We start from the raw sequence: 10,998 nt of genomic DNA, 5'->3' as shown, positions 1-10,998 counted from the left end.
TTTTCTGCCAAAACCATCAGAACTATCAAAAAAATATGTTAGACAGTTATGTTTACTATGAAATTCTCTGCAAATTGTTGTACTTATTATATAGGAAGATTATAGGAAGTACAATAGTAGGAACAGTTGTAAATTTTAATTTGAAAATTTTTCTTCTTCAAAAATGTTATTGATACTCCTGATATCTATTATTATATAATTTACATAATATACGTCCTATCAAAACCATAAATGGAAATAAAATGCAGATGCTTCATATTAAATGTCAAGTATTTTTTTACGATAAACATTAATAAAACTAGCGTGTAAGTGGAATTCTGTCTTGAGGCAATTATGGCATCGTGCCTTAAGGCAAATTGCTGGAACTTCCCGCACCGTAACGAAATGTCGAGGAATAATGAAGTTTTCAAATAGATTATTATAAATATTGTAACATTGTGTAATATTTATAAGAATTATATAAACGAATTGCAGAGTTGAAATTATTCTAAAGTATATTAGAACTATAGTCAGAATTTAAAAAAAAATCTGAAATATTTTCGATATACAAAATACTAAAAAAAAAAAAAAAAAAAAAAAAAAAAAAAATTGGAACAAAATTTTTTTTTCAAAATCAATTATTTTGTTAAGACAGCAGAGAAAGTTCTTTGAATCATTTAAATCGGACGCTTAGTCTCTCAAAAACTGCCATTTTTTACATATTTAGCTCCGTATCTTCGAAATGGCTGGGCCTGCCTTTGCCAAAAACTAACAAACACTTCTCCCAATCATTACTAATTGAATGTTTTTAGATCATTCAAATCGGATACTCCGTTCGCTCAAAAATTCGATTTCTATTTTATGCACTCTTTGCTCCGTTATCCGAAATGGCTGGACCTGCCTTTGCCAAAAAACTAATCAGCTCTTTTCCCAATCAATAGGAATCGAATGTTTTTGAACCAATTCAAATCGGTTGATCCGTGCGCCCTAAACGTGACTGGAAATTTGTATCCATATACAACATACACACACACACACACACACACATCCATTTTTCTGAGGTATGCCAAAACGTTCAGAAACCTTCAAAACGTCGAGAAATGTAAAAATTTCAATTCCGATTTTCGGCCCATTACAATAACTTACCCTACGGGAAGTTAAAAAGTTTATTCAATAGTTTGCCTCTTCAAAAATTGCCTTCTAGATTATTTCTAAGAAACATATGTCGCTTAAAAAGTGTTTTAGACCTTAGATATAAATAACTTCCTGAATTCGTAATTTTGCAAATAAATTCGTAAAATCACTATTATATGATTCTGGTATATAACTATTTTCAGATTACCATTTCGCAGCCCATTTATAATGTATAAATTCCTATGACAACAATTTGCAATCTATCGATAATAAGATACACCTAAGCACGGTCTTGGCACATTAATCATATTTTGCAGACAATTACAATATCTGTCAGAACTAACACGGGTTATCGCATTGAAATAAATTATTTTGCTAATATTAATTTATTTCTAAACGAGTTTAATGTGTGGTTCACTTAGGAAAACATAAATAAAGATGGATGAAGCTCACAAAGATAAAAGACTCATAATTGTAATATTTTGTCAACAGAATAATAACTTCAATAATGCTACTTCAATCAAGAATTTTACTTCCCAAAGTATTATTTTGTTACCGCAAGTATTTGAACGACTTTGACACCATTCCTTAAAAAAGACATCAAGGACAGTGATATAAAAAACTTATTTATATATAAAACTGTGTGAGACCATTTTTATAATTCAAAGACCAAACAAAAAAATTAATGGAGCTTTATACATTCGTTAAGCAATCAACCCCTAATCTGTAATTTACTACGTTTAAAATTCTCCAAGATCAAACGATAACTTTTTTAACTTTTATTATTACTCTAATTTATGTGGAATCCAAAGGATATTATTCCCTTGCTCCAGAGCTTACCTGTTGAATTTAGACAAAAAATATTCGAAAATATACCTGTTACTTTCTTATATATATTATATTGCAAGCTGAGAATGACATAAATTATTGTGTGAAGAAGACATTGAGAGGAAGTGAATTCTTTATGACTTTATTTTGGGTGTGAAATTTTTTGTTAAACCAGTGATGGGAATAGATTTTCTTATTTTTGATACCAAATCTTTATAGATATTCGAAATTGGCGTTATACTTTAGATACTTTTATCTATGACTAGCTAATTATAACAAATCAAATTTTTTATTCTTGGGCAACTAAAATTACTGTTCAAATTGAACATTTCTGCTTCCTTAAAATGAAAATAAAAAAACCCAGTTTAATTTAAATCACGCTTATTTTTGTGTATTATCAAGTGATATTAAAATCTCTAATTGATCTTAATCTCATTATTCATACACTATCTTCATGTATTCTGATGTTTTTAATAATTTTGACCTTTGAGAATACATAAAAAAAAACTGATGAATATAACTTCAAATAAAAAAAATACACCTTATGAAATAATTAATAACACTGCTCAAATCGAAAAAAAAAACAAAGAAAAAAATTATGTAGCCCAAAAGTGGCCGTTTATCTCCTGATAGAGCAGTTTAAAATAGTATTTAACTAATCAACACTTTACTTGTTTACACTATATGACAAACTTCCAATAGATAATCTTCAGACAATTTTACCTCCATTATATTAATAAAATTGGTACTTTGTGAAAGATTATCTTTCACTAATGATATGTCGTTGGCCGTAAAATTAACCACATATGTACATTGTTATCTTATGTGTGAGATGTTCAACTGGTTTCGTTTACATTTCTTAAAAAACATACATCGTCGATTTATTGTTTTAAGTTATGGCTTCATTTACAGACACGTTTTAAGTATCGGGTACGGCAATAGATAAAAAAATCCGTAAAACGACACTGAAATGAATAAATTAACCTGTGAGATTTATGGAGACAACAAGATACTTTATATTATATTTCGTAAAAATTTCTAGATTAAATTTTCGGACTTACTTTGTTACAGAGATTCAGTTAACTTCCTCTAGGGTAAACTATAGTAATCGCAAAAAAATTGAAAATAATTTTTTATTGCATATCTTTACGTTTCAGGGGATTATGAATATTTTGGCATACCTTAGAAATAATTGATGTATGTGTGTGTGTGTGCTGGTGCAAATTTTTGTCGACGAATTCGAGAACACGAATCAAACGATTTGAATGATTCATAAAACATTATATTCCAATTGATGGATTGACTGCTTGAATGGTTCAACAAACATTTTGTTTGAATTGACGAAACGAAGAAGTGATTAGTTTTTCGGAAAGGCTGGTCCAGCGGTTTTGGAGATTCAATAAGAAAAAATAAAACTAGTTGGGTGTATGGCATCGTGCTTTAAGGCAAATTGCTGGAACTTCCCGTACCGTAACGAAATGTTCGAGGAATACTGAATGTTTTCAAATAGATTATTATTATTAATATTTGTCAATATTTGTCTAATATTTATAAGAATTATATAAACTGAATTGCAAAGTTGAAATTATTTGTTTAGAGTATATTAGAAATATAGTCAGAATTAAAAATGAAATCTGAATTATTTTCGATACACAAAAAAATTTTTTTTTGAAAAAAAAAATTGAAAAAAAGTTGAAACAAAAATTTTTGTTTTCAAAATTAATTATTTTAAAAAAGTTCTTTGAATCATTTAAATCGGACGCTTTAGTTCTCACAAAAACTGCCATTTTTTGTACAATTAACTCCGTATCTTCGAATGACTGGGCCTGCCTTTGCCAAAATCTGATAAACACTTCTCCCAATCATTACTAATTGAATGTATTTTAGATCATTCAAATCGGATGCCTCAGTTCTATCAAAAACTCGATTTTTATTTTCCGCACTCTTTGCTCTTTATCTCCGTAACTGCTGGACTTGCCTTTGCCAAAAACTAATCAGCTCATCTCCCTATCAATAGGAATCGAATGTTTTTTAAACCATTCAAATCGGTTAATCCGTGCGCCTGGAAACGTGACTGGAAATTTGTATCCATACATACATACACACACAAATCCATTTTTTCTGAGGTATGCCAAAATGTTCAGAAACCTTCAAAACGTCGACAAATGTAAAAATTTTCAATTTCGATTTTCGGCCCATTACAATAACTCTATGAAGAATACCCGTAGGGTAAGGGAAGTTAAAAAAATGCAATATCGATGGACACATCCACATCAGATATTTCATAGAGTTTTTAATAATAAGTACAAATTTTGTTCATTATTCCGTATAAATATGTTTTCCGTATCAATGTTTATCCGTTAGACAGCGACGCGGCTCTACGCAGAGCGATTTCTTTGAAAAAAGTTCCAAATTCTCAAAAAAGTTCAAAATATACAAAAAAATTCAATTTTTCAAAAAAGTCATTTTTATACAAAAATTTTCAAAAATCTAAATTTTTCAATTTTCAAAAAAATTTAAACCTTTATTAAAAATTTTAATTCTTGGTAAGGAAAGTTTTAGCAAACTATGCCATTTGGATTTTTTGAAGATATTTTTTCAGTATAATACGCATAGGAACATAACGTTGCTGTGCAAACTTAGATTCTGAATCAACATTTTCACAAGCTTTTGGGTTAAATTGCCTATGACAGAATTTAATTTCCGACTGTACTTTTCACAAATTTTCAAACTTTTTTATTTCTCCTCGCCATATGGTACATTTGTATAACAATACGAATTCCTTCTTCGGCGTGGGCGGACGGGTTAACACGCGTGCCGTCTTGACATTCTTTCTGTATTGGCTAACTAAAGTAAAGTAACAAAATCGGGGGCGTTTGCTTTTTGTTAGTCTAATAAATAATACACGCTGATGGCTTGGTGGACGAAACCGGTTTTGTTAGAAAAGATTGATTATTTATGCTCAATTTCAATTGTTCCGACACAATACTGGGTCAATAGATCGCTGAGTGGAAGTGACAACATGAATTATAATTTGCGGATATGTTAAATGGCGCCATGATCTATAAAGTGAAAGAAGCTTACTTGTTAGAAATAACTAGTTATAGATAAAAAAATATAATGCTATTTTCAAATGTCTAATACTATTTTAAAAATCAATATCTTATATATAAAAATGGAGCCCTCGATCAAATGATTCGGTAAAACTCGAAAACGGCTAAACCGATTTGGTCAGTCTTAGTCTTAAAAAATTCGTGCCAATCCAGAGATGGTCGGAAAGGTGAGACATTATTTCAAAACCGCGTAGAAACTTTACATTTTTAATTTGAAAATTTTTGTAGAAGCGTAATTTAAATAAAACAATGGACGGTGGCTAATACGTGAAATGTCGAACGTTTTTGACAGATGATGTTCAATTACGTTTAATAGGATGTTTTACGTGAATATTATTTAATTAAGATTAAATTGTAGTAAGTAGTTTCATTTATATACAAAAACGTTAGTAAACGGACCGCAAGTGTTACTAGAGACTCAAAATATCAACTTTTTTGAAATGTTAATATGAAAATGCACTTTTGGCATATTTTTCTCATTCACAGTGCTCTGAAAGATCTCATTTGTATAATTATATACTCATTGGGGTTTATAAAACATTTTCTAGGTTATATTATTTTTTATTTATGTTATTTAAATTTAGGACCTAAATTTTGATATCGATCAAATAGACATTTTGTCGAATTACATTTTCTCAGTTATAATTTTTTAGAATTTATCGAAGAATAGATAGTAATATATGAAGGTCCGGGGATAAAAAGGTCCACCACCGATATGTCAAAAATCAGTAAAGTTAAGCATTGTTTAACAACAGTATTTGAAAGTAGAGGGAAATAAAGTATAACCAGCTATAACCTTGATTTGAAAATGGCAATCTTTGAAATGAGGGAGATAAACGGTAATCATTAAAAATCCATAATAGAAGTATTTTCTTCCATTGGTAGTTTTTTAGCATTAGTTAAAAATGTAATTATTTTGTAAAATACCTCTAAAATTATAATAAGCCTTAAACCTTTTTAAAATAAAGCCTATAGGGTAAAAAGGTCTAGATAACAAATTTTTGAAAGACAGCAAAAAAGCACATTTCTACAATGATGAAGTAGAAGGCAGTTTACTATACTCAGATAATTATTCGTTCGAAATGTGTCCTTTGTTGTGACATAATTGGTTAGGTTTTCACAATATAGTTTATATTTGCTCAAAGTCAAATTGGACCTTTGTGCCTCGCCCTGCTCTACATATATACTTTTTATTAAATTAACTTTAATTCATCGAATGTTACTTGAAACTTTTCAAAAAGCTGGTCAAAGAAGAAATACTTAATTCATTTTTTCTCGCAAAATTTTCTCCTCGCAAAAATTTAAAAATTTTGTATAAACTTGAAACTTTTCAAAAAGCTGGTCAAAGAAGAAATACTTAATTCATTTTTTCTCGCAAAATTTTCTCCTCGCAAAAATTTAAAAATTTTGTATAAGCTCAGTAGTATTATTTATAATTATACACAAAATCCAGAATCCAAAAAAAATCTGAAAAACATGAAACGTAGTCGAAAGGCCAAAAAGGACTTGGATGAATTATACTATGTTTCTTATAGAAAGTGTATAAATCTTCCAGTTTGTATTGATAAAATATAGACAAACTAATAGGGTTTATTGTTTTTATAATACCTCATTATATATAGCATTCGAACAATACATCCTTATGAACTTAAAGTATTAATATTTTTTATTCTATAGAAATTGTTTAGAATATACCTTACTTAGCAAAACAACGTTTGCCGGGTCAGCTAGTTTAAAATTTAATCTAATCTAATTTTTTATCTATATTCAAAAAATCAGAACTGAATTAATGTAGCATGACAACACGGATTTGAGTAGCAAATTATTTAATACTACGCTTTTTTAGAAATAAAAAATGACAAAATACAAAAAGAGGAATTTGGCGTGTCAAAAAATTAATAAGTAATTAATAAGTAGTTAATAATGAAGCTTAGAAACATTTTTATAAGAGAGCGTAAAAGCTTTTATCTTTCGCAACGAAATTCTCTCGAGAAGATCCCAGTACAACGGCGCCGTGGCTTAGTTGGTTAAAGCGCCTGTCTAGTAAACAGGAGATCGCGAGTTCGAATCTCGCCGGAGCCTACGTTGTCGAAACGAATATTTTTTTTAACAGAATTTAATTTTTCATTTTTATATTTTGCCCATTTGTTACCTTATTAATATATTGTTTAACTGTACACAGAGTGGACGTCTATTTTTAACAACGAAGCAAAAAAAAAAGTTCAAATATCAAGTTTATATTATCCGCCATTTAACACTTTTTGGCGGCCATTTGGAACTTTTTGGCAGCCATTTGCATACAATTATTTTCCATTATTAACCGAAAGGATTATAGAAACAAATTACCAAGATGATATTCTGCTCAATGCAGAATTAAACATTGAGTATAAAGCGAAATAGTCAAAATGAAAAAAAAATCTTTCGTTAAACATTGAATAATTAATCAAGTATGTCAAATGCAAAAAATAAAGACTCAAATTCAATTATTGTAGAATACATGGTAATGCCAAAGTTAAAATTTTGTTCTTATCAAATAATAAACAAATTTATTTATTGTAACTATAACTTACCCTCAGCTTGATTATAGCTTCATCACTGCCGTCCACATTCATATCTGAAACATAAAACTTGCTTAAAACAACTTTATTTGCCAATAATAATGTAATAACAAAAAATAATAATAATATTCATATCTTAAAATATATAATTAAATAAAAAATCTAAATCGTAAAATACATTTTTAAATTAAAAAAACTAAAAATATAAATCATCTTATATCGTTAATGTGACTATAGTACTGGGTTTGATCCCAATTTCGGCTAGCTCGATATCAAGCCGTATATATCAAATATTCCTTTCAAGTTATACGTCCCAAGTATAATTTCATTTTGTAGATGACCCATGGATTGCCCTCTATAGATAAAATACCAGGTTAGTATGTACTATTAGAAAAACAATTTATAAAACACGTTAACAAACCTTATTTTGTTGGAAATAAATTAGCATAATGTTAAACTTTTTTAAATTTTAATCAATTTTTTAAAATAATGAAAATTCGAAGTTTTTATGCTCCAAATGGCTTTGTAAAAAATCTTCAATACACTTTTTATTTTCGAGTTTCTGTAAGTATTCCAACAACAAGACAATAAAAAAATAATAAAAAACGAAAATGAGATCACAGATCGGAATGTATGGTAGAAACTCGAAGAAGTGCGTGTGTGCCTCAGGCATTAACTTATAATATGTTTTCTACTCTGCACATTAAAAATACGAAAGCTGAAATTTACTCTACGACCATAAAAATACTCATAATTCAATATAATAAGTAAAGAAAAATAAAATTATATACTTCTGCACATTGGGAAAATAATGGCATAAAACTATACCAAAAAATATAACAATACCATGTACATGTTTTCTTCTCATTTTGTCTAATGTAAGTTTTTAATTAATTTGTGAAAACAAAATCTTTCTCAATTGTCCTCATTTCATTATCAGTCTTTGAAAGATTTATTAGTGTAAAGCATGAGGTGCTTTTATAAGCTTTTCGATAAAGGAATTACTGGAAGCTGTATACTTAAGTGTTAATCTTGAGAAATAAACAACAATATTTGAAATGTTAATTAAAGCCTTCGTAATACTTTGCTTCATATCTTTGCATTTATGCAAATTTTTGCAATGCATTAAACGTTATTTTCTTACAGCCCGAAGTAAAAGTCAGAACAAATAATATTATAATAAATAAAATTATAATTGTGATAAAATTTGATTTGATAATAAAAAGTTGCTATTGTAAGATTAGTACTTAATAACAATATGATTTTTGTGATAAAATTTGGTTTAATTTTCCAAGCAGAATTTTATGGTTAGCTAAAACTTTAGAAAAAATGCAATGTGCATAATAGTGCAAGATTTATTTTTTACATCTGGAACTAGATTCGTCTAAGTCTATTTTTTTTCAGATCATTCACTGCAAACGAACTTGCAATTGTTATTAGTATAGATATATGTTGTTTTTTATTTTATTTTACGACCAATTAAGTCCTGAGGTTCTTCTACACTTCTCGAAAAAATATTTTCACATAATAATATTCATTGTGACCGAAAGTTCATGAGCACCTTAACAATATCAAGAGCTTTAATATAGCATGAAGTTCAACTATATCCACAGACGAATGCATTTAAATAATCATTGCAAGTAACTCGAGGTGTTCCATCAGCATTTTTTTTCTTCATATAGAGGTTTTTCATAACAAAATGACTTAATGATAATGACATAAAGATAGGGTAGACTTAATACGTCTAACGCAAAGACATTCCATTCGTAACTCATGTTCAGATGCGAAGTCAGTAGACCATACATTATTTTAATGAATGCATAATATACATATAAATATAAATATAAATATAAAAATAAATTGCAGATATATTTAATAATGTCGTATAAAATTAGTTAGTTATACTACTTAATAATTTAGTATTTTTTGTAAATACCGTTACAAATTCTAATGTATTATTATTTATTCCCAATAAAATTAAACTAAGTAAATTCACTAAAAATAACATTAAGGGGACAATTCTGCCGCAAAATACATCATTGTTATGATCACTGTCAAAATGCTATATGCAGTCAGGCGTTTTAAAACCTGACCTAGAAAACTTTCTGATATGTCATAACAACATATGAGTAAAGTTGCATTTTATGTGTAAAACTCCTGATCGCACAGCAATTACATAGCATTTTTTATTTTATTTTTCCTTATTTAAGTTTCCACAAAATTTATTTGTATCTCTAGTATATCCGATGTATTTCTCCTAATATCTTAATAATTATCTAATCCATAGCGTTGCGCACTAAAACGTGGGCACACAAAGAAAATGTGCTCTGAATCTTCATTCGTTTTATTTACGGGAATAAATGTGTGTCTATGTGAGTCAAATATAGATTTGTTTCAACGTTTTTCTAACATATTATAAAACAGTGGTTTAATTAGAAAAATGAGCACCGAAGTAATATTGTTGATTTACAAGATCGTCTCAGCCGTTTTTTCGTGATTAATTGTATGAAGAATAAAACTTTTTAAAATGGCTTAATTATAAAAGTAATCATCGTAGTAACATTGTTGACTTACAAGATTGGTCAGGCCGTTTTTTATGGAATTAATTGTAAAAAAAAAAACTAATAACTAACTGTTAATAAAAAAAGTCCCAGAGAAGATGTAAATTGAATTGAATTTGTAAGTATTGAGTTATTGATTGTTATTATTTGCCGATTACGATCAATTTTTTGTATTTTATTTAATTTAAATAAATATTGTTTAATTTTAGCTTATAATATATAAAATTAAATTAAAAATGAAACCATATAAATGAGAAGTGCGCTTGGAACTACTTCCAGAACACGCCGATGTAAGTCATCGGCCGAAATAGCTCAGTTGGGAGAGCGTTAGACTGAAGATCTAAAGGTCCCTGGTTCGATCCCTGGTTTCGGCATATCTTTTTTTACTCAAAATTTAACAAAAAATTGAACTAAATAAACTAAACAGATATACATAATCATTTTAGTTTATTGATATGAATGATATAACGCTTAATTATAAGGTTATTTGATAAAATAAAACATATATTTATTATTATTAATATTTTTTTGACGATTTTTGTCGTGCTTGATAACTCACGTGGTATTTTTTATTAGTAACTCAAAACCTAACTATTAACCTACCTACATTTTATAGATATTTTATTATTATTACAATATATCTGAAATCTGTAAAGTAATCAGCAGATATTCCAAAGAGATATATTGTGAACTGTTTTTAAATGTTTTAAATTGGTTCAGGAATTTAGGTAAAAGCGTATATGAATAATTTTGCACTTATTTGCTAACAGTAAATAGACGGTTCAGCCTCATCTGATTTAATCATCTTATTTAATTAGATATGGC

The 10,998-nt window shown here is 28.3% G+C and overlaps 2 non-coding genes across 2 annotated transcripts; both read left to right on the top strand.

Moving 5' to 3' along the window:
* Window positions 1-7,062: 7,062 nt before the first annotated feature.
* On the top strand, window positions 7,063-7,136 carry Trnat-agu. Its single transcript has one exon. It is a non-coding gene; the product is annotated as a tRNA-Thr (tRNA).
* A 3,338-nt stretch (window positions 7,137-10,474) lies between these two features.
* On the top strand, window positions 10,475-10,547 carry Trnaf-gaa. Its single transcript has one exon. It is a non-coding gene; the product is annotated as a tRNA-Phe (tRNA).
* Window positions 10,548-10,998: the final 451 nt, after the last annotated feature.

This window comes from Ctenocephalides felis, unplaced genomic scaffold, assembly GCF_003426905.1.
Source record: "Ctenocephalides felis isolate EL2017-DRISC unplaced genomic scaffold, ASM342690v1 CF-g0.4_SCAFFOLD_01170, whole genome shotgun sequence".
NCBI classification, from domain to species: domain Eukaryota; kingdom Metazoa; phylum Arthropoda; class Insecta; order Siphonaptera; family Pulicidae; genus Ctenocephalides; species Ctenocephalides felis.
The sequence above is the reverse complement of the archived record's forward strand: the minus strand, read 5'-3'. Positions and strand labels throughout refer to the sequence as shown.